Genomic DNA, 23,804 nt, shown 5'->3' with positions numbered 1-23,804 from the left:
ATGTCAATTCTTTCTGCGGATTAGAAACCGCAGCAAATCCGCACCGTCTGCACTGCGGTTTCCACTTCCCATAGGATATTATGGTACTGTACACCACAGCAGAAACTGCTGCAGTTCCGCAGGGCCAAAACCGCTGCGGATCCGCAGCAGAATCCACAGCGTGTGCACACACCCTTAGGGTATGTGCACACGTTGCGGATTCTGCTGTGGTTCCGCAGCAGTTCTGCAGGCATTGTACAGTACAATGCAAAGCAATGGGATTTCAAATCTGCAGTGCACATGCTGCAGATTTTCGGCGGTTTTAGGCTATGTGCCCACGTAGTTTTTGGGTTGTGCGGATTTTTGTGAAAAATCCGCAGGACAAAAGTTGATAAGGTGTGAAACCGCAGCGGAAACCGCACAAAGAATTGACATGCTGCAGATTGTAACCCGCGGAAAAATCCACAGCATGTGCACAGCATTTTTTTTTCCATAGGAAATAAGGTACTGTACAACGCAGCAGAATCTTCTGCGGACCCGCAGGGCCAAATCCGCTGCGGAACCGCAGCAGAAGCCGCAGCGTATGCACATACCCTTAAATCCACAGCATGTCAATTCTTTCTGCAGATCCCACAGCAGTTTGACACCTGTTCCTTTGTTCAGGTGTCAATCCGCAGGGGAAAACTGCAGGTAAAGTGACCTTTTACCAGCAAATTCGCAGGTGAATCCGCACTGTGTGCATTCACCTTTATTCCCTGGGGTGCTACTATCTCCTTATCAACCTTTAGGATGGATTGTCCACCACATCAATGTCATTGTATCCACCTTTTCTATTGCTGCTTTCATGGCTAGGAAGCCCACCTTTCGTGCTGCACATCCAAGGAAGGACAGGGGTATTTACTGCATGTGTGCACTATCCAGGGTTAAAGAAAGAGTGAGACAGGGTCATGGCCAGCTATGTGACCTCTTCTAATTCATGTCCCCCACCCCCAGGCATCTCCTCCACTGTGCCCACCCATTATGCACCCTGGCATATGGTCAGAGCAGGCTGTAAACACCAACAGTTGGGAAAAGGCAACCTGGAGCTTGCTGGTAGGAAAGGCTGGAGATCTGATGAGGAGGTGACAACAATGTTACTGTGTGCAAGAAACATGTTGCAAAAAGGGGAAACAGAGGAAAGGGAAGAGGCAGAAGAGAAATGTGACGCCTTAGGAAGTGAGAGTAGCACAGAGAGAGAGACAGCCTCCTGAGAGGAGGAGAACCAGAGACTGAGGGGGAGGGGAATGGGCTGCTGGCAGCAGTGCAGGGGGAGGAGGAGAGATACTGAGAGAGTGCTGCCTGTGTGAGTCTGTGTGCTGGGTGCGGCTCCATAGTGCGACATTCTACCCCCCAACTAGCACCCTAGTGACCCCCCACTCACATCCAAGGACCTAGGGGGCATTCAAGGATCCCAGCACTGAGAATCTACCATCTTCAGACTGCTTTATCCCTCTCCAAGCTGTGCCCCCCTCCTCCCACCACACTTCTCATCTCCTCCCCCCCCAAACACTTTTAATCCCCCCTTTTAAGATTTTTTTTTTTTGTAATTCTTTAATCGCTCCTCCTCCTCCAGGAAAAGAAAAGAGCAGAATAACCTGCATGAGCAGAGAAACTTCATCTGTTATTTCATCTGGAAGTTCTACATTTCTTTTGTGTGGATGATTTCGAGTTGGAAATTCATCTGGATTGTATTTCTGGGAAAAGCTTCCGAGGAGGGTTTATAAAGGCAAAGTATTATCTTCTATTGGATTGTTTTTAGAAAAAAAAAATTGTTTTATTTTTATTTTTTAAAAGAAAGGAAGAAGAATCAAGTCTTTAGAACAAGACAAGGTGGGTGCTGGTGGCAATCGCTACTTTGTTTCTATATAGTTTGTATCTTGTGTTTGTTTTGTAAATAGAACGTGGTTATTTGTAAATACTACAGAAATCTCATCCTGATGGTTTATTCCTTGCACTGCGGGTATGTAGAGGCTTGGGGTATGATACATGTGGGCACAGGGGCGGACAGATCATTGGTGCAACTGCACAGGAGCCCAAGAGGTAAGGGGGCCCATTTCTACCTCCAAAGCAGGTGGAATTGTACAACATGATGAGTTATTGGACTATAAAGGGCCCATATATTATTCTTGCACAGGGGCCCTCTTCTGTCTGTGTCTGCCAGTGGGCACAAGGTAGGTTGGTTCTGTGTCTCGGTTATGATTTTGGGGAGGCCTCATACCACCCTCTCCCATCCTGTTGCGGCCCACTTGTAAGGTTTAAAATGAAATACCTCCCTCGCATTTTGGAAACGAGATGTCACTTTATAAGGATTCTATTTGTCCTGAAGCAGCTGATACTTCTCCAGTTTACAAAAGACAACGGTGAAGTTTATAATCTGGATTTAGAGGCGCAGTAATGGGTTCGTGTGTGGTGCCTCCATTACAATTGCCTTAGTGTTCCTCTGTTATTACAGTCCACAGGGTTCTGCTATAATTTTGGTTTTCTCTGTTAATTTATAGATTTTATGGAAGGCTTTGCTGCTCTGGTAATAGAAATGAGCACTGCAGAGAATGGTTCAATTGTTTTCCAGTTTTTATGATCTGGTTGTTGCAAAACAAGACCTGATGGTGAGATGATAGATTGGGTTCACTTTGCAGGTTGCTACCTTTTTCCAAGGCCTTGGCTGTCTGTATACATTGGACCCAATCCACTGTGGTTGTTGCACTGTTGTTGCTTAGCAGGCGAGATCACATATGGCGTGGTAGCTGCTGCACTTTCTGGTGAGCTGCTTTTTTTTGCCGCTGCTGTCATGCTGCAAAATTTTATTGGTTGTAGCATGGCTTCTTGTGTCACCAAGGAAGATGTGCGATTGCAGATTGGTGCGCTTGTTGTCTGTGTCTATACACGCACCAGTAGTTTTGCAGATCTGCAATGTCTGGGCATGATGTTATATCAAAATGCTGATCTATAATGAAAAAAAAAGTGCAAAATGAATCAACTTATGATGAAAAATGCAGACGCTATATTGCATGATCAAAGGTTTGCTTTTGTTTTTTGATGTATGAAGCTTGGTGTAATGCTGTCAGAGAAATCTGAAGCCGTGAAAACTTTTTTTTTTTCCACCTCGTCTTCAATTATATTCCCTATAGAGGCCTGTCGGTCTCGTACGTGGCCTCGGAGAACATACGTGTGCATGATGATTTATGGCCCTTTTTTATTCTCACCTCTTTATCTTTTTTTTGTGTTGTAATCAGACAGTTTCCAACTATATCTGCAGGAGCAGCAGGGGGGTAGTAGTCCCCGGGTAGTAATCCCTCTGCCTTGTCTTTACACACAGTGGAGCTCTTTGTTCATTCCAAGACATGCACATCTAAGTCTGGTCCTAATCAGACAACATTATGTCCTACTGACAGTGCCAAAATGTTCAATCCTCATTTTAGACGCAGTGGATCTCACTCTGGGCACAGAGCTTATAGATCACGGCTGCACTTATGTATCTGGATATTGCTTATATATTACGAAGTGGGTGCAGCGAGCTATCCGGGAAATTCTGCTGGGTCTAGTGATCCTTGTAACAAGGTCAAGCAAGTACATTTATTTATCCAAGGCCATAAACTACTGGCATGGAAATGTGCCTGGAGAACCAGTTGTTTGGGCGTTGTGGCCATAGCTAGGTCACTTTTGGTGGCTCTAGAGACAGCTGTCGTGATCTAAAGATGACTACATTCAGGGCCAGCAATGTGTCAGCACTGCAGTCCTGCTAGTCTCCATGTGATAATGCAGTGGTGGCCATGTGTCTAAGGGTACCGTTACACTTAGCGATGCACCAGCGATCCCGACAACGATATGGATCGCTGATGCATCGCTAAGACTTCGCTAGTGAGCTGCCACACAGGCAGATCTCACCAGCAACATAGCAGCGGTCGGGGGTCGCTACTTACCTGTCAGACGTGGCGATCCTGGTGTCCTCCCGCGCATGTCCACGCGTCGCTCGTCGGCGGCACAGGAAGCGCCCGACGAGAAATGATCCAGGATGGTCTTGCGCGACCAGCGATAAGCAGCGGGGGAGCGGGTCAGAGGTGTATCACATGCAGCGATATCGCTAGCAATATCGCTGCAAAGTCACAAAATCAGTGACTTTACAGCGATATTGCTAGCGATATCGCAGTGTGTAACGGGGGCTTAAGACCTATGTGCATGTTATCAGGCATAACACAGCTGCATAAGGCCATAGACCTGTTCTGGGGATCTTAAAGGGAATCTGTCCCAGCAGATAAACATTTCCATCATAAAGTGTAGATATCCAGTTTAATACAATTATCTATCTATCTATCTATCTATCTATCGTTCGTATAAATAGGGCAGCACGGGTAGAAATGGCTCTGGACGCCTAGTGCAAAAGGTCACCAATCCCAGTTTATCCTCCAGACTTTCAGACAAAAAATTAAAAGATTCCGCCAGCATCCAAGAATCCAATTTTATTGGCACCAGACATGAACAGCAGGTAGGGGCACGTATGGATCAGGACGAGGTGGACTTGTATTGGTGCCAAAAAGATTGGATTATTGGATCTTGGTACATTCTCTTCGTTTTTGCATGTTCAGAGATCCTCTGGAACCTTTACTTTTTTTTTTTTTTTTTTTTTTTTTCTTTTTCAGCACAATCCTACATCATGCAATATGGCTTTAGTTATTCAAATCACCGGCACTTAACGTAACACACGTAGTCGGTCATTTACATTTTGAGCGCGAAAACTAGTAATTCTAGTCTCTGAACTGATCTTCCTTCAAATATATTCTCCAAACTTTATCTAAAGACTGTAATTATACCGGCTTCTTCTGTATGTAGTAAAGCAAGATAACAATCGCTTCTTAGTTCTATACTGCCAGGACCTGTTGGGCCACTGGCAATGATGTAGATGTTCTGGGCTACAGGGGTTCTGACTAATGGAAGAGTCACAATACAAGGTCCAGTCTGAGAGCTAGTTTTTCACTTCTGATCCCACTGAAAAGAGGAGGGCTTCTTAAATAGTCTTATATCAGGCACCGGCCCTCCATATACACCGCCAGTCCTCTGCCATTAACATCGGCGTGGAGTGTCACGTGGCCACTGCAGCCAGTTAGCAGACACCATTTGGTGGTGTCAGAGTCGAAAAGTGAAGGCTGCAGCCCATCAGCGATTGCTGATAAACTCCAGAAGTGGAAACATAGCTCCGACAGACCTGGAATGGCCCCATTTTGGGAGTATGAGCTTAATCTGGGGAACGTTAGCATTTAAGAAGGGGTTACCCGGCAGTTCACAACCTCTTGGGAGCCACCCTTTATAAGTAAAGAGTCAGATCTCATTTGCAGCATATAATCGTATGTGTTAAAGCGGCCTCTTGCGGCACCTCGGCAATAATAAGAGGGCACACTGAAATCGGAAGTCCAACACCTCTGTTCACTTCAATAGGGGCTGAGTTTGTGTCTATTCCAGCTCCATACAATATGTACATCTGGCCTCCAGAACTCATAATAACTAGAGATGAGTGACTTTGCCTTTTTTCGGGTCGAGTCGGGTTTCACGAAACCCGACATTCGCAAAAGTCGGGTCGAACGAAATCGGCCGATTATTGTGAAAAGTCGAAGTCCGACTGAAACACCAAACCCAATGTAAGTCAATGGGGAAGAAAAGTCTGCAGTGAGTGGAGGACAGGAAACACACCTACAGTGCCCATTTTAATGCCAAAAACATCAATTCTTATTCCTTAAGCTTGTCAACCTTAACTTACTTTATAATAATAGTTAGGCATTGAATACTGGGGGTTATTTGGCTAAAGTTGTGGGGGGGGGGGTAGGGCTGGCTCCAGATTTTCGTGGGCCCAGGGCCAAAGAGTGTCAGTGGGCTCCTTTAACACATGACACAATTCATGATCCTCTGATACGGCAGAGAAATAGCGGTATAGTACAATGAAAAATACTTCACTTCTTACATCACATGACTGATATCCATTTTAAATTCTCCAATAGCTCCAAAAACAGACAGTGTATTCCTCCGTACAGAATTATGGCCACCGCATAGTGCTCCATACAGAATAATGAGGCCCATATATTTCTCCATACAGAGTCATTGGTCCCATATAATGTTCCATACAGTATATGATGAGCTCCACATAATGCTACAGTATATGTTGGTCCCCATGGATGAAGCTCCACTGTCTTATGGGCCCAAATATTGCTCCATATATAATGGGCCCCATTTCTAATGCTCCAGTGTATAATGGGCCCTGTAAATGCTGCTCCATTGACTGATGTCCACCTTTGGAATGCTCCAGTGTATGGTGGGCCCCAGATATCATTCTCCAGAGTATCGTGCTCCCCATAAATTGCTCCCAACCTTTAAAACAATTAAATAAGTCTCCTCGCTAGGGAATCGCTGTACTCTGGACTCCTCGTCATCCCCATCTTCCATCTCTCTGCATTTGGACTGTTTAGGCAGAGGGCGTACAGACGTGATGTCATCGCGCTCTTTGACCAGAATGTCACTGTCAGGAAAAGTGTTTGGTTTCCGGGGGCAGTATGGTTGCAAAGCTGAACCTTAAAGGAATGTCCAGAAGGGCACCACCAGGAGTGGAGCCTGCGGCTTAATTGGATTCAACACGGGCAACCTCAGCCATGCCATCCACACAAAAGCTGCACAGACTGCAAGCTTAATTCCGTTAACGAACGAGACTCCTAGCAGACACAGTTACTAGGCCCAAAAGGAGTTTCAGGACAAAATGCGGTAAAAATTATTAGAAGCACACACGGTGTAGCTCCTTCACAGATGTACTACACCGCTGGCTACCAGACACCGCTACTATGCCCTAAAACTGTCTATTATCATTGAAAACCATTATTAATGTGAAAAAAAATACGTTTTTGTTTAACAAAACGTTCTCGAACGGAAACTCGAACAGCCGAATTTTAATCAAAGTGTTGTAGTTCGACGAACGGATCTAACACCGCCCAAAACAGCTAGAATTTGAACCTGGCCAATAGTTCCACTCAAACACCACTCATCTGTAATCAGGAGGCAGACTCAGACGGTCTCAGGCACAGTATGGTTTCGACAAGATTGCAGAAAGTTGAGAGGGTACAGTATCACCGGATAACAGGTATATATAGCATAGTTTAAACATTTAAAATCTCCGTTTATTTCCGGAGTCCGACAAAGACACTCACAGCCTCAGTATGGATTAGACAACAATCTAAAAAGTAGAAAAAAGGAAATGTTTCTGAAGCGTACACCATTATACACTGTTGGGGTATTTTTAAATCTTCATATATATTTCTGTCTCAGTAAGACAGTCCAGACTCTCCGCAAGAGGAAACGAGATGGATAAAAGTACAGACGGAAAGTAGAGTGATTGCAGAAATGTAGGAATTACTAATCACAGGAAAAACTCCCGGGAGAATTCTCAGAGGCGATGCTGACCCTCAATTACTTTGCGTATGCAGACAGCGAAAACAATTCTTTGTGAAGAAAGGGTTGCTGTATCGCAGTACCGTTGATCCCATCACCGTTACTCATCTCCATCAAATTTTGATCACAGGGAGAGATGTAGACATGGTCCTCACTGCCTATCATGATCTGTCAGGTAACTTTGGAGTGCAAAAGACAGAAGCCACAGGCTGTAGGGGATTCTATTGGATTGGCATGAGAGGGCACATTTAAAAATGTGGGCAGGAATGTCACACGTCTGTGAGTAGGAAAACTGTGAAAGTTGATGATAAACCACCACTGCATCTCATTGTGAGTCGACGTCCATAAGAAATGGAAGCCATTGATCATCTGAAGCTAGAGCCCGGCCAGCAGGACAGGGCATAGCTACGTCTTAACCATCATCTATCAGTTCACCAAATTTGTAGTGGCAGTCCCAGGGAAGGATTTGACAGCCCAGACTACACAGCGGAGGAGCAGGGAGAGGTAAATATTACAAATGCTGGGGCCCTGCCCAAGCAAGGGGGGCCCACTCGTGGGCGTCGGTACTGGCACTGGGCCCCTCAAAGTACGCCGGTGTGTCTGATGGTGGGTGTGCACCCCCACCGTCAGACGCTTGATTACACTATGAGGGACCCTGTGCCAGTGCCGGCGCCCAAGAGTCGGCCCACCCACCTGTCCAGGGCAATGGCACTCGCAGGGTTGCATGCGCTAGGTGGTGACCCTGGGCCATGGGTGGGGCAGCCCAGTTAGGGAGGTTTAAAAAATGGCATATGTTGAAGTTGGACATTTAGCAGCTGCAAATGGAGGAATGGGAGAAGTCCGAGGAAGAGGAGGACAAAAGCGAGCCATTTTTCTGGCAGCCTATGTGTCATCAGGGGAAGGTGGGACAAAATCCTTTGAAACCCATGCATGGTTCATTTTAATGAAGGTTAGATCATCAACATTTTGGGTTGACAGACGGGTCCTTTTTTCTGTCAGGATTAAGCCAGCAGCACTGAAGACTCTTTCGGATAGCACACTAGCAGCAGGGCAAGCGAGCTCCTGTAAGGCATATTGTGCCAATTCAGGCCAGGTGTCCAGCTTACAGGCCCAATAGTCAAATGGGAATGACCTGTGAGGGAGAACATCGATATGGGATGAGAAGTAGTTTGTAACCATAGTTGACAACTGCTGTCTCCTGTCACTTTCAATTGATGCAGTATTACCAGTCGTGTAAGCGGGACTTGAAAAATCAGTCTAGAACATGGTCCTGAAACCCCTGTCTCCAACGTCACTTCTGATGTGTGCACCACGAACACCTCTTCCATGTTGCCCCCTACGGCTCGTTGGAGAACCATCACCGCTGCTGTGTGCTGGGAATGCCTCAAACAAACGGTTAACCAGAGTTGCTTGTTTGTTAGCCAATATTAGGTCAAGGTTCTCCTGTGGCATGATGTTTTGGAATTTGCCTTTATAGCGTGGATCCAGGATGCTGGCCAACCAGTAGTCATCATCGTTCATCATTTTGGCAATGTGGGGGTCCCTTTTTAGGATCTGCAAGGCATAATCTGACATGTGAGCCAATGTTCCAGGTGTCAATGATGCACTGCGAGTACTGGGTGGAGGAGCACTTTCTGGCAAATCCACATGCCTCCAGTCACACACAAACCCTGTACCAGACCTTGCCATGCCAACATTTTCTCTTGCCCCATGAGAAGCATCCTCCTCCCCTAAATAATCATCCCCATCATCATCCTCCTCCTCCTCTTCCTCTTCTTCCTCCACCTCGTCCAGGAGAGGTCCTGGAGCAGACAATGGCTGACTGTCATCAAGGCTTCCCTCCTCCTCTTCCTCATCCTCCGTCTGCAGACGCCTGCTCCTTAATGTGCGTCAAAGTTTGCATGAGCAGACGCATAAGTGGGATGCTCATGCTTATGATGGCGTCGTCTGCGCTTACCAGCCGTGTGCATTCCTCAAAACACTGAAGGACTTTACAGAGGTCTTTCAGCTTCGACCACTGCACACCCGACAACTCCATGTCTGCCCTCAAAGTGCCTGGCCGTGTATCCTCCCACAAATGCATTACAGCCTGCCTCTGTTCGCACAGCCTCTCAACCATGTGCAGGGTGGAGTTCCACCTTGTTGCAACATCAATAATTAGGCGGTGCTTGGGAAGTTGGAGCAATTGCTGCAGCTTCTGCATACGACTGGAGTGTACGGGCGACCGGCGGATGTGCGAGCACAGTCTTCGGACCTTCTGGAGCAGGCCTGTTAACTCCGGATAATTATTGAGGAAGCACTGCACTACAAGGTTCAAGGTGTGAGCCAGGCAAGGTATGTGTCGGCGTTTTGAAAGGGCCATGGCTGCCATAAAATTCCGGCCGTTATCACTAACTACCTTGCCTGCCTCAAGATGTAGACTGCCAAGCCATGACTCAGTTTGTCGCAAGTAGTCGGCCGGTACCTCCGCGGTGTGTCTGTCGCCCAAACACATCATCTTCAACACCGCCTGCTGACGCTTACCACTAGCTGTTCGATAGTGGGACACCGATTGTGCAACACTGGCAGCTGCGGATAGAGTGCTCGTTTAACTGTGCTCTGTGGACGAGCTTTCGCTTCTGGAGGATGAGGAGGAGGGTCAAACGCCTACACCCAACTGTTTCCTATACCGTGGGCTAGGCAGCACTGTCCCACCGCCGCTGTCCCCTATGGACCTTGCATCCACCACATTAACCCAGTGCGCAGTGATGGACACGTAACGGCCCTGGCCATGCCTACTGGACCATGCATCTGTTGTGAGGTGCGCCTTTCCACTCACTGATTGCTTGAGTGCATGGACAATGCGGTCTTTCACATGAGGTGGAGGGCTGGGATGCTTTGCGAGAAAAGAAGTGCCGACTGGGTAGGTCATAGCGTGGTACTGCGTAGGCCATGAGTTCGCGGAAAGCTTCGCTTTCAACCAACCGGTAGGGCATCATCTCTAACGAGATTAGTTTGGCAATGTGGGTGTTCAAACCCAGTGTACGCGGACGTGGTTTACTTATAAAAGTCGCCGGGGAAATGCGTCGGGCGACTTTTATGATTAGTAAACCACTAGGTGGTGTCCTATCTATTTTTTCATCTATTTGTCCACTATGGAACAATTTAATATTATGACTATTCTAATGCACCATCAGTGGTCTCTTCATTGTTAATAATAGAGGCGATTATCTATTTTTCTGCCATGTATTGCTAATTTAATATATTGCTTGGACATTATGTCCCCTTTGCATGTTTATTTTGCAAATCATGCTGATAGCAATTTATGGTGGTTTTGGCTCATTGTGTATGAATAGGCAAACTATTACTGCTTTTTTGTGAGGGTTAGCATCAGTACCCCCAATTAGGGTTACCTTTATTCTAATTACATTGTGGGCCTATTGCCCTGGTTACTCTTGCATTGCATTCTGTGTATATTTAAGGTTTTTATTTCCTTTTTTTTCCCTTCCTTCATATCTTATCTATTTGCCATTGTTTTCCCACCTGTGAGAATAGGGTGAGACAGGAGAGACAGGGTCAGTCGACGTTGAGTGGGGGCGCCAAACAAGCGTATCTATTAGGGTGCCAACCTCCACGGCAAGGAAGGGTGCAGATAGTTTATTGTAGCCTTTAACAGGGCTTTTTTAATAATTTTGTCTTTTTTGATCATTTACTCACGGGCATAGGTGTTCTTTAATTCAATTGATTAAAATTAAATTTCATGGGAATACATGTTCACTAAAATATTATGTTATATTCCTTTTTCTATATAATGATCCAGTGTAGATTACACCTCAATATAACAGGCTGAAATTGGATGGTGTATAAAATGTCTATATAGGACTGGGGAGAATTTGAATCTCCCTAGAGATTTTAGCAAGCTGACAATGATGTTCTCAGTCCCAAGTATGGCAGCAGGCAGCCTAATAAGCAGGACTGCTGCACACAAAAGTGTGGAAAAATGAACGCTTGGTACCTGGGCAAAAAAGAAGATAAGTATTTTTGCTTTTAAAAAAGCAGTTTGCACAGCAGTGTGCAAACAGCAATGCAGCTATCAGGGAGCCTTATAAGGCAGCCTAATAACCAACAGAGCTGATGCACCACAATATAGCCTCCCCTTGCACTGCACACTAACTGGTGTGTTGTACAGTGAAAATCGCTACCAGCAGAAGCAGTTTTTTGTTCTTCTTCCCTGCCTAACACTCTCCCTACAGAATCAGCAGCAGCAGCTCTCCCTATTCTGAGATCAGCAGAAGTAAGATGGCGGTCAGCGTGCACACCCTTTTATAGCCCCTGTGACGCCACACAAAGCAAGCCAATCACTTGCATGCCCTTCTCAAAGATGGTGGTGACCGCTGCCCACAGTGTGCGTCCTCCATCATTGGCTGAAAAAGGGCCCTGAAGCATCATTTTAAACGCGACTTTGGCGCCATGGTCGCCGACCTCGTGGCCGACCTCACGCTACGTTTGGGTTTCGTTTCATGAAACCTGACTTTTGCGAAAGTCGACGACTTTTGAAATTGACCGACCCGTTTCGCTCAACTCTAATAATAACCTATATCTGGATTTACAGTGCCTGACTATCATGAACGACCATTCAAAAGAACGCTTGTTTCCTTATAATCAGGCAGTGTATACTGGCTGCCAATCACCCGACAAACTAACAAAATGCTTGTTCGTCGGGTGAAATGATTTCTCGGCAAGCTTAAAAATCCTTGTTCTCTGCAGCACAGCGTTCCTGCATAAACGTGATGTGCTGTAGGGACTAATGGCAATGATCTATGATTGAAAAGGCAATTAAAGGACCACAATCAGCTACCTGTGTAACACCGCAATTTGGGTGGTGAAAACATGCCTTGAGGATGGGCAATTAATACGTCAGTCCTGGAAACCCTTTTAAAAGCAAAGGTTCTCATGGATTTTGATAAATTTGGTTTGAAAAAACCTTTAGGCCAACTTCACACATCCGCGTCTCCAGTACTTAAGGTATTTGTGTTTTTCACGGTTCCCGGACGTACCCATTATAACCTAGGCTGCTCTGCATATGTCCTTGTTACATGAGCCTTGTGTCCTTCCAAAAAACACAGCCATGTTTTCTGGCAGCACAGCTAACGGGGCCAATACAAGTCTGTGAAAAACATGTACAGCACACGGATGGCGTCAGTGTACAGCCCGAGTGCCGCACGTGTTTAACATTTGCTAAGTATAGGAGAAACTCGTGTCATTTTAATTCTTTTTTTTTATCCATCCTTGAAAAACACTGATGGGAAAACCAGACGCATGGATGACCTTCTGATCCAAAGCACTGATGACACCGGTACCATTTTTTGCATAGACGTGTGTAGGAGGCCTTATGTTCCTCCTTACGGATCTGGAAGTAAAGTATGAGCTGAGGCCGGCTATGGGTGCCATGTGACTAGGAACGTGGTCCTGTACGTCAGGCCTTGGTTTCTTGTGCTTTTATCTCAGACGACTCCTCGCCACGTTCCTTTATCCGTTGGTCTCTGTAATGAAGTTCCTGTGCCGCCATGATTGTGCTCTAGATCGGGGTTGTCGCTACTTGTTGACCTAGGTTATTTCTCACCCTATAACCTGGCACTGTTCTTTATGATAATTTGGGAATATTAATGAATGAGCTTTCTCTGGGAAACAAACAGTACGAGGCACGATTTTCCATGAAGCTGTTTGGCTATGATAATATTACAGAATCAGGAGAGGTAATCACAATGCCCGGCTGGTGATTCAGCTCATCGCTATTCGGCCGCCTTCCAATTCCTGTAAACTTTTCTGAAATCCCTTCTTTATCCTTATTGTTTGGAACATACATTACCAGGTAATCCCTTGTTATGGTGGAAAGGTCTTAGGTTCTTTAAAGAAGACCTCCAGTAAATCCTAGTGTGGAGTATTGCCAGTCTTCTCACCCACGCCGCTCCTGGGATTTGTTCATGTGTCCTATCAGCAAGAAATAGGCAAGCAACAAGAATGTTTCCCTACTTTATACAAAAGAAGAAAGCCTACCTGCTTTGTGACTCCAGCCTTACTTGTGTTCGGTCAACTAGTTGCTTCTGTGGACTTGAAGAACCTCAGGTGATCAATGGTTGCCTCTTTGCCATCTCCCCGGGTGGTTGTTGACAGGCTGCAGCCAATCACTTGGTTCATGCTGAGGTACTCACCACTGAGTGATTGGCTGCAGCGGTCACATGTGCTGTAGTCTTGACAAGACTGGGGGCAGTGGTGGACGAACAGCAATGAACATGGCTGGTGCACAATACCTGGCAATCACAGAAGTGACCCTACAGATATCGGTAGTCGTGACATTGCCGACCCTTCTTACCTCCCAGTTCAGAAGTGAGAATACCCCTGCAATGATAAACCTTAAATGAAGGGGTTACTATCCTTCAATTTCCCATTATTTCTAATACCTGTGTATATTTACATGGGGGAGTCCCATGGCTCAGTGGTTAGCATTGTTATTTTGCAGCGCTGGGATCCTGGTTTAATATCGCACCAAGGACAACATCTGCAAGGAGCCTGTACGCTCTCCCCGTGTTTGAGTAGGTTTTCTCCGATTTCCTCATCACACCCCAGAGACTGATTGGCAATCTAGATTGTGAGCCCCAATGGGGACAGTGGTGATGTCTGTAAAGCGCTGTGGAATTAATGGCGGTATCTAAGTGAGTAAAATAAGACTTGGCTTTGTTAGTCAGATTGGACACAGATCTCCCAGTCTGACCAGCTCATTTCTCATTTCCCTTTTGTTGTTCCGCAGTGTCACGGCCGCGGTGCATAGTGAGGAGTCCTGCAGCTCGCTCAATTCCCTAAATTCCCTCATTTCCACCTCTGAGGTCCCCAGCTTCTGTAGGTAGCGGCTACTCCATAACTATAGATTATGTAGAGCGACACAGGGCGACCGAAGATCACGTGTGGTTTCAGACAACTTTTTAGGAACCAGCAAAAACAATCCTGTATGAAAGTGTCGCAGACTCTGAATGAAGCTTTAAACTCGGTAGATTTTCTGCACCGTGAAATGCAGTGATTACGCCATGTGTGAACACGGCCGTCACTGTCCTATACATATAGAAGACCGCCGTACAAGCCATAATGCTGTAGAGACCTGCGGCGCTCAGATCATGTTTTTCTTTTCTCTAACATAACCTGTTATTGTGGGATTTGCTCTGGTAGCTGGTCGCCCTCATGCCCGCTGTGTCACCTATTGCTGGGGTTTTCAGCCTCGACACATTCTGATCAGACTAGTTTTATTTTGCAAGTAATTTCCCTTCCCTTGCACTTGTTCAAAACCTGTTACAAAGTACAGTGTGAACACTATGGTTCCTCTTTTTTTTGTGCTGTCTTTGTTTATTGTGGGGTTTCTACTTGGTCGCACACTAATTCTAGCACTTTTCTGTTTTTTTGTTTTTTTTTCATATCAGGGCTTCACATTTGTATTGCATGAGAATTTTACTAATTTGATAACTAACTAAACTTGTAAATATTTGTGATCTGTTAAAGGGATTCTGTTGGCAAGGTTTTGCTATGTAATCGAGAGCAGCAAGATTTAGGGGCAGAGACCCTGATTCCAGCGATGTACCACTTATTGGACTGCTTGGTGCACTTTTGATAGAATTCCTGCTTTCTTTGTTGCTAATATAGCAGTGCTCGGAATGCTGAGCTTTGTATAACTCCACCCACACCACTGATAGGCAACTTCCTATCAGTGGAGGGGGTGTGTTTACACATTAGCTGGACTGTCTTGCAAGTCCTCTAGTGATCTCTTGCTGATAAAACTCTTATTGTTCTTGAAACTAGGGCACGCTGCCCAGTAAGTGACACATCCCTGGAATCTGACACTCAAGCCCTACGTTATGCTGCTCTGAGATTAAATGGCAAAAACCTGGTGCCAGATTCCCTTTAAAGCACCTGTTCAGTACTGATACCCCTCCCCAATTGTGCAAACCAAGGGTCAGGAGAGGTCAAATATCCTTGAGGGAAAGCAGAGTGATGTATGGGCTCAATAGAAAGTCTGTGGCTCATTGCACCTCTTTTCTTGAGCTGAAGTATAGGCTGAGCGCTCTGATTCCTTTGGTTTGAGCAGTCTGTGAAGGTCTCATACTCATATTGTTTTGCATTTATTTGTCCTGTATTGTTTGATTGCACACAGGGACAAGGTAGGACTACTTATTTGGGAGTTTCCTGCTATAAATATTACTGATCTAGTGATTTGAGGACCACCACTCATTCTAAACATGGACTATACAGAAGCCAAAGAGCAAGCACTTTCCCTGTTAACCCCTTTACCTGCCACATGTACCATGAATGAGAACAGTAAGGTTGGAAGAACAATCATTCTTAACCCAGTGGATCCAATATCTGCCGAGATGGTGTATATGCCTACAGGAGGGGCCTAGGAGGGTACTAGGGGGCCGAAAAGACATAAGCGTCACCCCTGGTCATATATTTCACAATGCGTCGCTTTGCTCACGTTTCAGGCTGGGTGCGTATTTTGTTTCACTTCCGCTTTCTTAGTTTATAAGGTAGAAGAACTGGCTCTTCTAGGTTCACAATTTCATCCACTGGTCACATGGGCTGAATTTGACCAACTGCAATTTTCGACTGACTTGACTTTCTCTAGTATTAAAGGGAATCTGTCTGCAGGTTTTTTTCCACTTAATCTGAGAGCAATTAAATCAACCACAGGTCCAATAGTAACTTGTGTTACATAAATACCATAAAACCAAACACTGCCACTCCAAACTCTACAGCCAAAGAATAAGTGAACAGATAAAAAACACAAGGACCAAAAATAATGAAAATAAATTGCAATTGTATTAATTATGCTACAACAATCATATAAAATATATCAGCAATTGCCTACCATACTATAAAAGGAACAACTATGGCAAAAGACATCATTAAACACTTATTTGAAATCAAAAGATCATAATCTATAAATAACAAAAAGTCCCACTGAATAAAGTGCTGTGCAAGTCTATCTAGTACAAATTGAGAATCATTTTACCTCTAGCTATATCACCTCCTCTCACTAAAGGACAATGGCCCTATTTTACATTTCTTATCATTATACAATTTACTTCCATGCAAATGAAGGTGAACACCTCAATTCTGTCGCCTCTACTGGGAAGTACAATTACATATGCTATGATCATAAAAGCACTGCTAATAATGAGAAGGGGGCAACAGTAAACAGCATAGATAGGGGCTAGCATAAATGTCCAAGCCGTGTTCCTCCACCCCGACGCGTGTTTCGTCCACACTACTTCTTCATTTGCATTGAAGTAAATTGTATAGTGATAAGGTATGTAAAATAGGGCCATTGTCTTTTAGTGAGAGGAGGTGATATAGCTAGAGGTAAAATTATTCTCAATTTGTACTAGATTGACTTGCACAGCACTTTATCCAGTGGGACTTTTTGTTATTTATAGATATTATGATCTTTTGATTTCAAATAAGTGTTTAATGATGTCCTTTGCCATAGTTGTTCCTTTTATGGTATGGTAGGCGATTGCTGATATGTTATATGATTGTTGCAATTTATTTTATTATTTTTGGTCCTTGTGTTTTTTTATCTGTTCACTTATTCTCTGGCTGTAGAGTTTGGAGTGGCAGTTTTTGGTTTTATTATATTAATCTGAGAGCAGCATGATGTTGGGGCAGAGACCCTGATTCCAGCGATGTCACTTACTGGGCTGCTTTTTGTGGTTTTAATATTCTCAAGCTGATAAAACTGATTTTATCAAATCATATTTATGAACCATATGTAACCTCTACCCCACCACTGATTGGCTGCTTTCATAGTTAGTAAGGCCGAAAAAAGACATTAGTCCATCCAGTTCAGCCTATAAAATTCTGTCAGAATAAATCCCCAGATGTACGTCCTTCTAAAGAACCTAACAATAACTGTAAGATACAATATCGTTACGCTCCAGGAAGACATCCAGGCCTCTCTTGAACCCTTCGACTGAGTTTGCCATCACCCCCTCTTCAGGCAGGGAATTCCATATTCTCACTGCCCTAACTGTAAAGAATCCTCTTCTATGTTGGTGGAAAAACCTTTTCTCCTCCCGACGCTTTCAATGTATACTTTGTATAGGCAGAAAGCTTCCAATCAGTGGTGTTGGCGAGGTTATACACCGCTCTTCATTCAGAGAACTACTAGATCTGCAGCAGAGAAAACTACAGCAAGAAGCCCAATAGGTAAAAAAAGAGACGGGGAGTTCTGTGGAAACTGTTTGGGTAAGAATACAAGGACAGAACAATGGAAAGGACACCATTGTAGGCATTTACTACAGGCCGCCTGTGCAAGCTGAAGCTATGGATGAACTCTTTATGCATCAAATGGCCAAGTTCTCCAAAAAATATGACATAGTTGTCATGGGAGATTTCAACTATCCAGACATTTGTTGGGAATCTCTCTCAGGCAAAACTAACAGGTCAAGGAAATTCTTATCCTCTCTTGCTGACAACTTTATCTTCCAAAAGGTAAGGGAGAAAACAAGGGGAACTGCTACCTTGGATCTAATCCTTATAAACAGGGAGGAAATGGTTGAGGAGGTAAAAGTGGCTGGGACCCTAGGAGGTAGCGACCATGCTATTTTAGAATTTTGGATAACTAGAGGCGGAAGACCTGTGAAGACTCAGACGTCAAGGTTAGATTTCAGAAAGGCAGATTTTAAGGGATTCAGAAAGAGAATTGGAGGGATCCAATGGCTGGATATCCTTAAAGACAAAAATGTCCAGGAAGGATGGGAAATCTTGAAAAATGAAATTCTCAAAGCACAGTTGTTAACAATTCCGAAAAGAGGGAAGAATAGGAAGCAGTTAAGGAAACCAGGATGGATGAACACAGAACTTAAGCACATGCTAAAAAGGAAGAAAAAAATGTTTATAAAATGGAAAGAGGGAGGCATATCTAAAGAAGAATATAATGCTGTCTGCAGAACCTGCAGGGCACAAATCAGATTATCTAAAGCTGAAAATGAATTGAGGCTTGCAAGAGATGTCAAAAGCAATAATTAAGGATTTTGGGGATATGTCAAAAGTAAAAGAAAAGTCAAAGATGCTATAGGATTTTTACAGGATGAAAATGATGAAATGGTAAGACAGGATGTTGAGAAGGCTGAACTTTTAAATTCCTATTTTGCATCTGTTTTCTCTCAGAAAGGAAATGTAACATCAACTGTTATTCACTGTCCTATTAAGGGAATAGAAGAATCCAGGATATCTATAAACAGAAAGATAGTGAGGAAACACTTAGCTAGCCTAAATGAATTCAAGTCTCCAGGTCCAGATGAATTACACCCCAGAGTACTGAAGGAGATAGCAGAAGAAATTTTTGAACCCCTCTCTATAATCTTTGAAAATTCTTGGAGAACAGGAGAAGTGCCAGAAGACTGGAGAAGAGCAAATGTTGTTCCTATCTTCAAAAAGGGGAAGAAGGTGGACCCAGGTAACTATAGGCCGATGAGTCTGACTTCTATACCAGGAAAGATCTTTGAACAAATTATTAAACAACATGTATGTCAATACCTGGATAAGAATGAAGTGATTAAACAGAGTCAGCATGGGTTTGTAACTAATAAGTCATGTCAGACTAACTTAATTTCCTTCTATGACGGTATCACTGATTGGGTGGATCAAGGAAATGCTGTAGGTATAGTATATCTTGACTTCAGCAAAGCATTTGACAAAGTCTCTCATACAATCCTTATTGAAAAAATGATTAAGTATGGAATGGACAAGGCAACTGTTAGGTGGATTCATAACTGGCTTAGTGATCGGACCCAAAGAGTGGTCGTAAATGGCTGCACATCCAGTTGGAAGAATGTCTCAAGTGGGGTACCACAGGGCTCTGTCCTGGGCCCTGTATTGTTCAACATCTTTATCAACGATTTAGATGAAGGCATTGAGGGTAAACTGATTAAATTTGCTGATGACACAAAGCTAGGAGGGATAGCTAATACTAGAGAAGAGAGAGAGAGAGGATTCAAAAAGATTTAAATAAACTGGAGAAGTGGGCAGCAACAAACAGAATGGTTTTTAACAGGGAGAAATGCAAAGTACTACATCTGGGCAATAAAAATGGAAAAAGCATATATAGAATGGGAGGAATAGGGCTAAGTGACAGCACATGTGAAAAAGACTTGGGTATACTAATAGATCACAGACTGAATATGAGTCAACAGTGTGATGCAGCAGCAAAAAAGGCAAATGCAATTCTAGGATGTATTAACAGAAGCATACAGTCTAGATCACGTGAAGTCATTATTTCCCTCTACTCCTCTTTGGTCAGACCTCATCTGGAATATTGTGTCCAGTTTTGGGCACCACATTTTAAAAAAGACATCAACAAACTGGAGCAAGTTCAGAAAAGAGCGACCAGAATGGTGACCGGTCTGCAAACCCTGTCTTATGAGGAAAGGTTGCAGGATTTGGGAATGTTTAGTTTGCAAAAGAGAAGACTGAGAGGAGACTTAATAGCTGTCTACAAATATCTAAAGGGCTGTCACATTGTAGAAGGATCAACTTTATTCTCATTTGCACAAGGAAAGACTAGAAGCAATGGGATGAAACTGAATGGGAGGAGACACAGATTAGATATTAGAAAAAACTTTTTGACAGTTAGAGTGATCAATGAGTGGAACAGGCTGCCACGAGAAGTGGTGAGTTCTCCTTCAATGGAAGTCTTCAAACAGAGGCTGGACAGACATCTGACTGGGATGATTTAGCGAATCCTGCTTTGAGCAGGGGGTTGGACCAGATGGCCCAGGAGGTCCCTTCCAACTCTACGATTCTATGATTCTATGATTCTATGAGGTAACAAATCACTGGAATCGGGGTCTCTTCCCCTACATCATGCGGAGATCAGATGGGGGAGCACATACCTGGTGACAGATTCCCAATCACCACCACATTTGCATTCGATTGCTCCTGTAGCTGAGAGAATGTGACCGGAGCAGTGGGGAATATGATGCTCAGCCATGTGCAAATCGGGGTGGAAGTGCACAGGGGGCGTGTCACTTCTATGGAACAATCCCAGTGCACAGACATGCCCCAGTGCACTTCCACCCTGATTTGCATAGGACTTCTACACTAACTCAGGACTGACTCATCAGATCTCTAGAAAAAAGTAAATAGTCTTATTTGTGGATGCCGTAACACCACGTCCATATGTAAAAACATAGGTTCCCTTTACTATCCTGGAGCCAAGTAATACATATGCATATTTGTTTTCTGTGGTGTTCAACGTTTTGGATTTCTTGGCCGTGTATTTTTTAGCTATTGAGAAAAAAGAGAGATGCCAGGGATGGAGCTGAAATCAGAATATTTACATGGAGGCAGAAACCTGACAAACCTGCTAAAAGATGCCCTATATAATCTATGGGGAATGTACGGTATATGTGGCAGACCTAAATGTCTGACCTGGCGTAGCGTTGCCTCTGCAGGGCATGGTCCCTCCGTCCACCAGTGCGGTCATACATCTAGCTGTGGTCCGTGCCGAACTGATCAGTGCACTTGTTTTTTTGATGTCCTCGTTCGCTGAGCAATTGGCGCAACTTCTTTATCTGTCAGACAAGGAAAGCTTTCCAGCGGATCTGTCTGGGTGACACGTTTCCTCACCGGAGTGTAGGTCATGAATTTATTTTAGTGGCTCCGCTATCTGATGCTGTGTCTGCATCATGTTCTGTGCAACCGGAAATCCATTCTGTCTTTTTACTGGGGGAAAAAAATAAATAATAAAAAAAATTGTGCATGTGTGTAGATATAATATTACACACACATATATACACTGTCATCTTACGTGCTTATCTGCCTGTAGCGTTCCCAAACCTTTGCTGATGTAAGAAACAAAAAATGAGTCTGATTTTCTTTTATTTGGTTCGTTCCCCCTCCCAAAGATGAGCAACACCAGACGTCTGTTACCCCCAACATTCAGTCAAGCTAAATCCATGTTGGCATATATACAGTCATATGTTAAAGTTTGGGCACCCCTATTAATGTTAACCTTTTTCCTTTATAACAATTTTGGTTTTTGCAACAGCTATTTCAGTTTCATATATCTAATAACTGATGGACTCAGTTATATTTCTGGATTCAAATGAGGTTTATTGTACTAACAGAAAATGTGCAATCTGCATTTAAACAAAATTTGACTGGTGCAAAAGTATGGGCACCTCAACATAAAAGTGACATTAATATTTCGTAGATCCTCCTTTTGCAAAACTAACAGCCTCTAGTCGCTTCCTGTAGCTATTAATGAGTTCCTGGATGAAGGTATTTGTGACCATTCCTGTTTACAAAACAATTCCAGTTCAGTTAAGTTTGATGGTCGCCGAGCATGGACAGCCCGCTTCAAATCATCCCACAGATGTTCAATGATATTCAGGTCTGGGGACTGGGATGGCCATTCCAGAACATTGTAATTGTTCCTCTGCATGAATGCCTGAGTAGATTTGGAGCGGTGTTTTGGATCATTGTCTTGCTGAAATATCCATCCCCTGCATAACTTCAACTTCGTCACTGATTCTTGCACATTATTGTCAAGAATCTGCTGATACTGAGTTGAATCCATGTGACCCTCAACTTTAACAAGATTCCCGGTGCCGGCATTGGCCACACAGCCTCAAAGCATGATGGAACCTCCACCAAATTTTACTGTGGGTAGCAAGTGTTTTTCTTGGAATGCTGTGTTTTTTAGCCTCCATGCATAACGCCTTTTTGTAAGACCAAACAACTCAATCTTTGTTTCATCAGTCCACAGGACCTTCTTCCAAAATGTAACTGGCTTGTCCAAATGTGCTTTTGCATACCTCAGGCGACTCTGCTTGTGGCGTGCTTGCAGAAACGGCTTCTTTCGCATCACTCTCCCATACAGCTTCTCCTTGTGCAAAGTGCGCTGTATTGTTGACCGATGCACAGTGACACCATCTGCAGCAAGATGATGCTGCAGGTCTTTGGAGGTGGTCTGTGGATTGTCCTTGACTGTTCTTACCATTCTTCTTCTCTGCCTTTCTGATATTTTTCTTGGCCTGCCACTTCTGGGCTTAACAAGAACTGCACCTGTGTTCTTCCATTTCCTTACTATGTTCCTCACAGTGGAAACTGACAGGTTAAATCTCTGAGACAACTTTTTGTATCCTTCCCCTGAAAAGCTATGTTGAATAATCTTTGTTTTCAGATGATTTGAGAGTTGTTTTGAGGAGCCCATGATGCCACTCTTCATAGGAGAATCAAGTAGGAGAACTACTTGCAAGTGTCCACCTTAAATACCTTTTCTCATGATTTGATACACCTGGCTATGAAGTTCAAAGCTCAATGAGGTTATAAAACCAATTTAGTGCTTCAGGAAGTCAGTAAAAAGTAGTTAGGAGTGTTCAAATCAAGAAAATGATAAGGGTGCCCATACTTTTGCACCGGTCAAATTTTGTTTAAATGCAGATTGCACATTTTCTGTTAGTACAATAAACCTCATTTGAATCCAGAAATATAACTGAGTCCATCAGTTATTAGATATATGAAACTGAAATAGCTGTTGCAAAAAACAAAATTGTTATAAAGAAAAAAGGTTAACATTAATAGGGGTGCCCAAACTTTAACATATGACTGTATGTGTGTGTTATAGGTTTCTCCTCCACTTCACGTGTCCCCCATCGCCTTTATTTTGGAGACTCTTTTCTTGTCTCTACTATTCATTTGAGTAAGGGCAATATAATCCTATATATACTGGTGCAGTAGGGGGCAGCACTTACCCTGCTGTTAAAGGGGTTTTCCACTGCTATAATATTGATGGCCTAACCTCAGGAGATAGGTGATCAATATCTGATCCGAGATCCAGCACCCTTGCCAATCAGATGTTACCAGCTAGGGAATAGACCGGATGTAATGGGCATCCAGGGCTCTCTACTATACTGTGCACAGAGCTGTGCTGTTCCGCCTCCATACATTGTGTACATCTGGTTGCTGGTGGAGCTGGACACAGCTGATCGATGGCGCACTGTGTTTAAGGCCCCCCAAGGATCTCATATTGATGACCTATCCTAAAATTATGTAACCAAAATCATAGGCCTAATTCAGGCGTCCGTTTCTCATGTACGAGTGCTATCTGTTGTTTTCACGGATGGCACTCGTATCTATGATAGGCTATATGGCCATCCACATGTCCGTGATTATTGTGGACCAAGCGGTCTGTGCAAAATCGCACAGCTGCGTCGGATTTTGATAGTGTTGGAACAAAATTTGCAATGCGAGTCTATGGGTCCATGAAAAACTCTTGAGCGCACTCGGATGGCATCCGAATGCAGTCAAATTTTCACTGTCACATAGGAGAAGGT

General features: G+C 44.0%; 1 protein-coding gene across 5 annotated transcripts in view; it reads left to right on the top strand.

The window, feature by feature from the left end:
* The first annotated feature begins 895 nt into the window (after window positions 1-895).
* The window catches only part of ERBIN (erbb2 interacting protein), a 251,664-nt gene continuing 228,755 nt past the window's right edge, over window positions 896-23,804 (top strand). For 2 of the 5 annotated variants that reach the window (XM_073584219.1, XM_073584217.1), the window contains exon 1: window positions 896-1,848. The gene's annotated coding sequence lies outside the window, so the exon portion shown is untranslated. The remainder of the gene's footprint in view (window positions 1,849-23,804) is intronic. The other 3 variants (XM_073584218.1, XM_073584220.1, XM_073584221.1) reach the window with 3 other exon arrangements.

Source organism: Dendrobates tinctorius, unplaced genomic scaffold (genome assembly GCF_039654945.1).
Source record: "Dendrobates tinctorius isolate UK_male_01 unplaced genomic scaffold, ASM3965494v1 ptg000083l, whole genome shotgun sequence".
NCBI classification, from domain to species: domain Eukaryota; kingdom Metazoa; phylum Chordata; class Amphibia; order Anura; family Dendrobatidae; genus Dendrobates; species Dendrobates tinctorius.
Note: the sequence above shows the minus strand (reverse complement) of the source record. Positions and strands in the feature narration are given on the sequence as shown.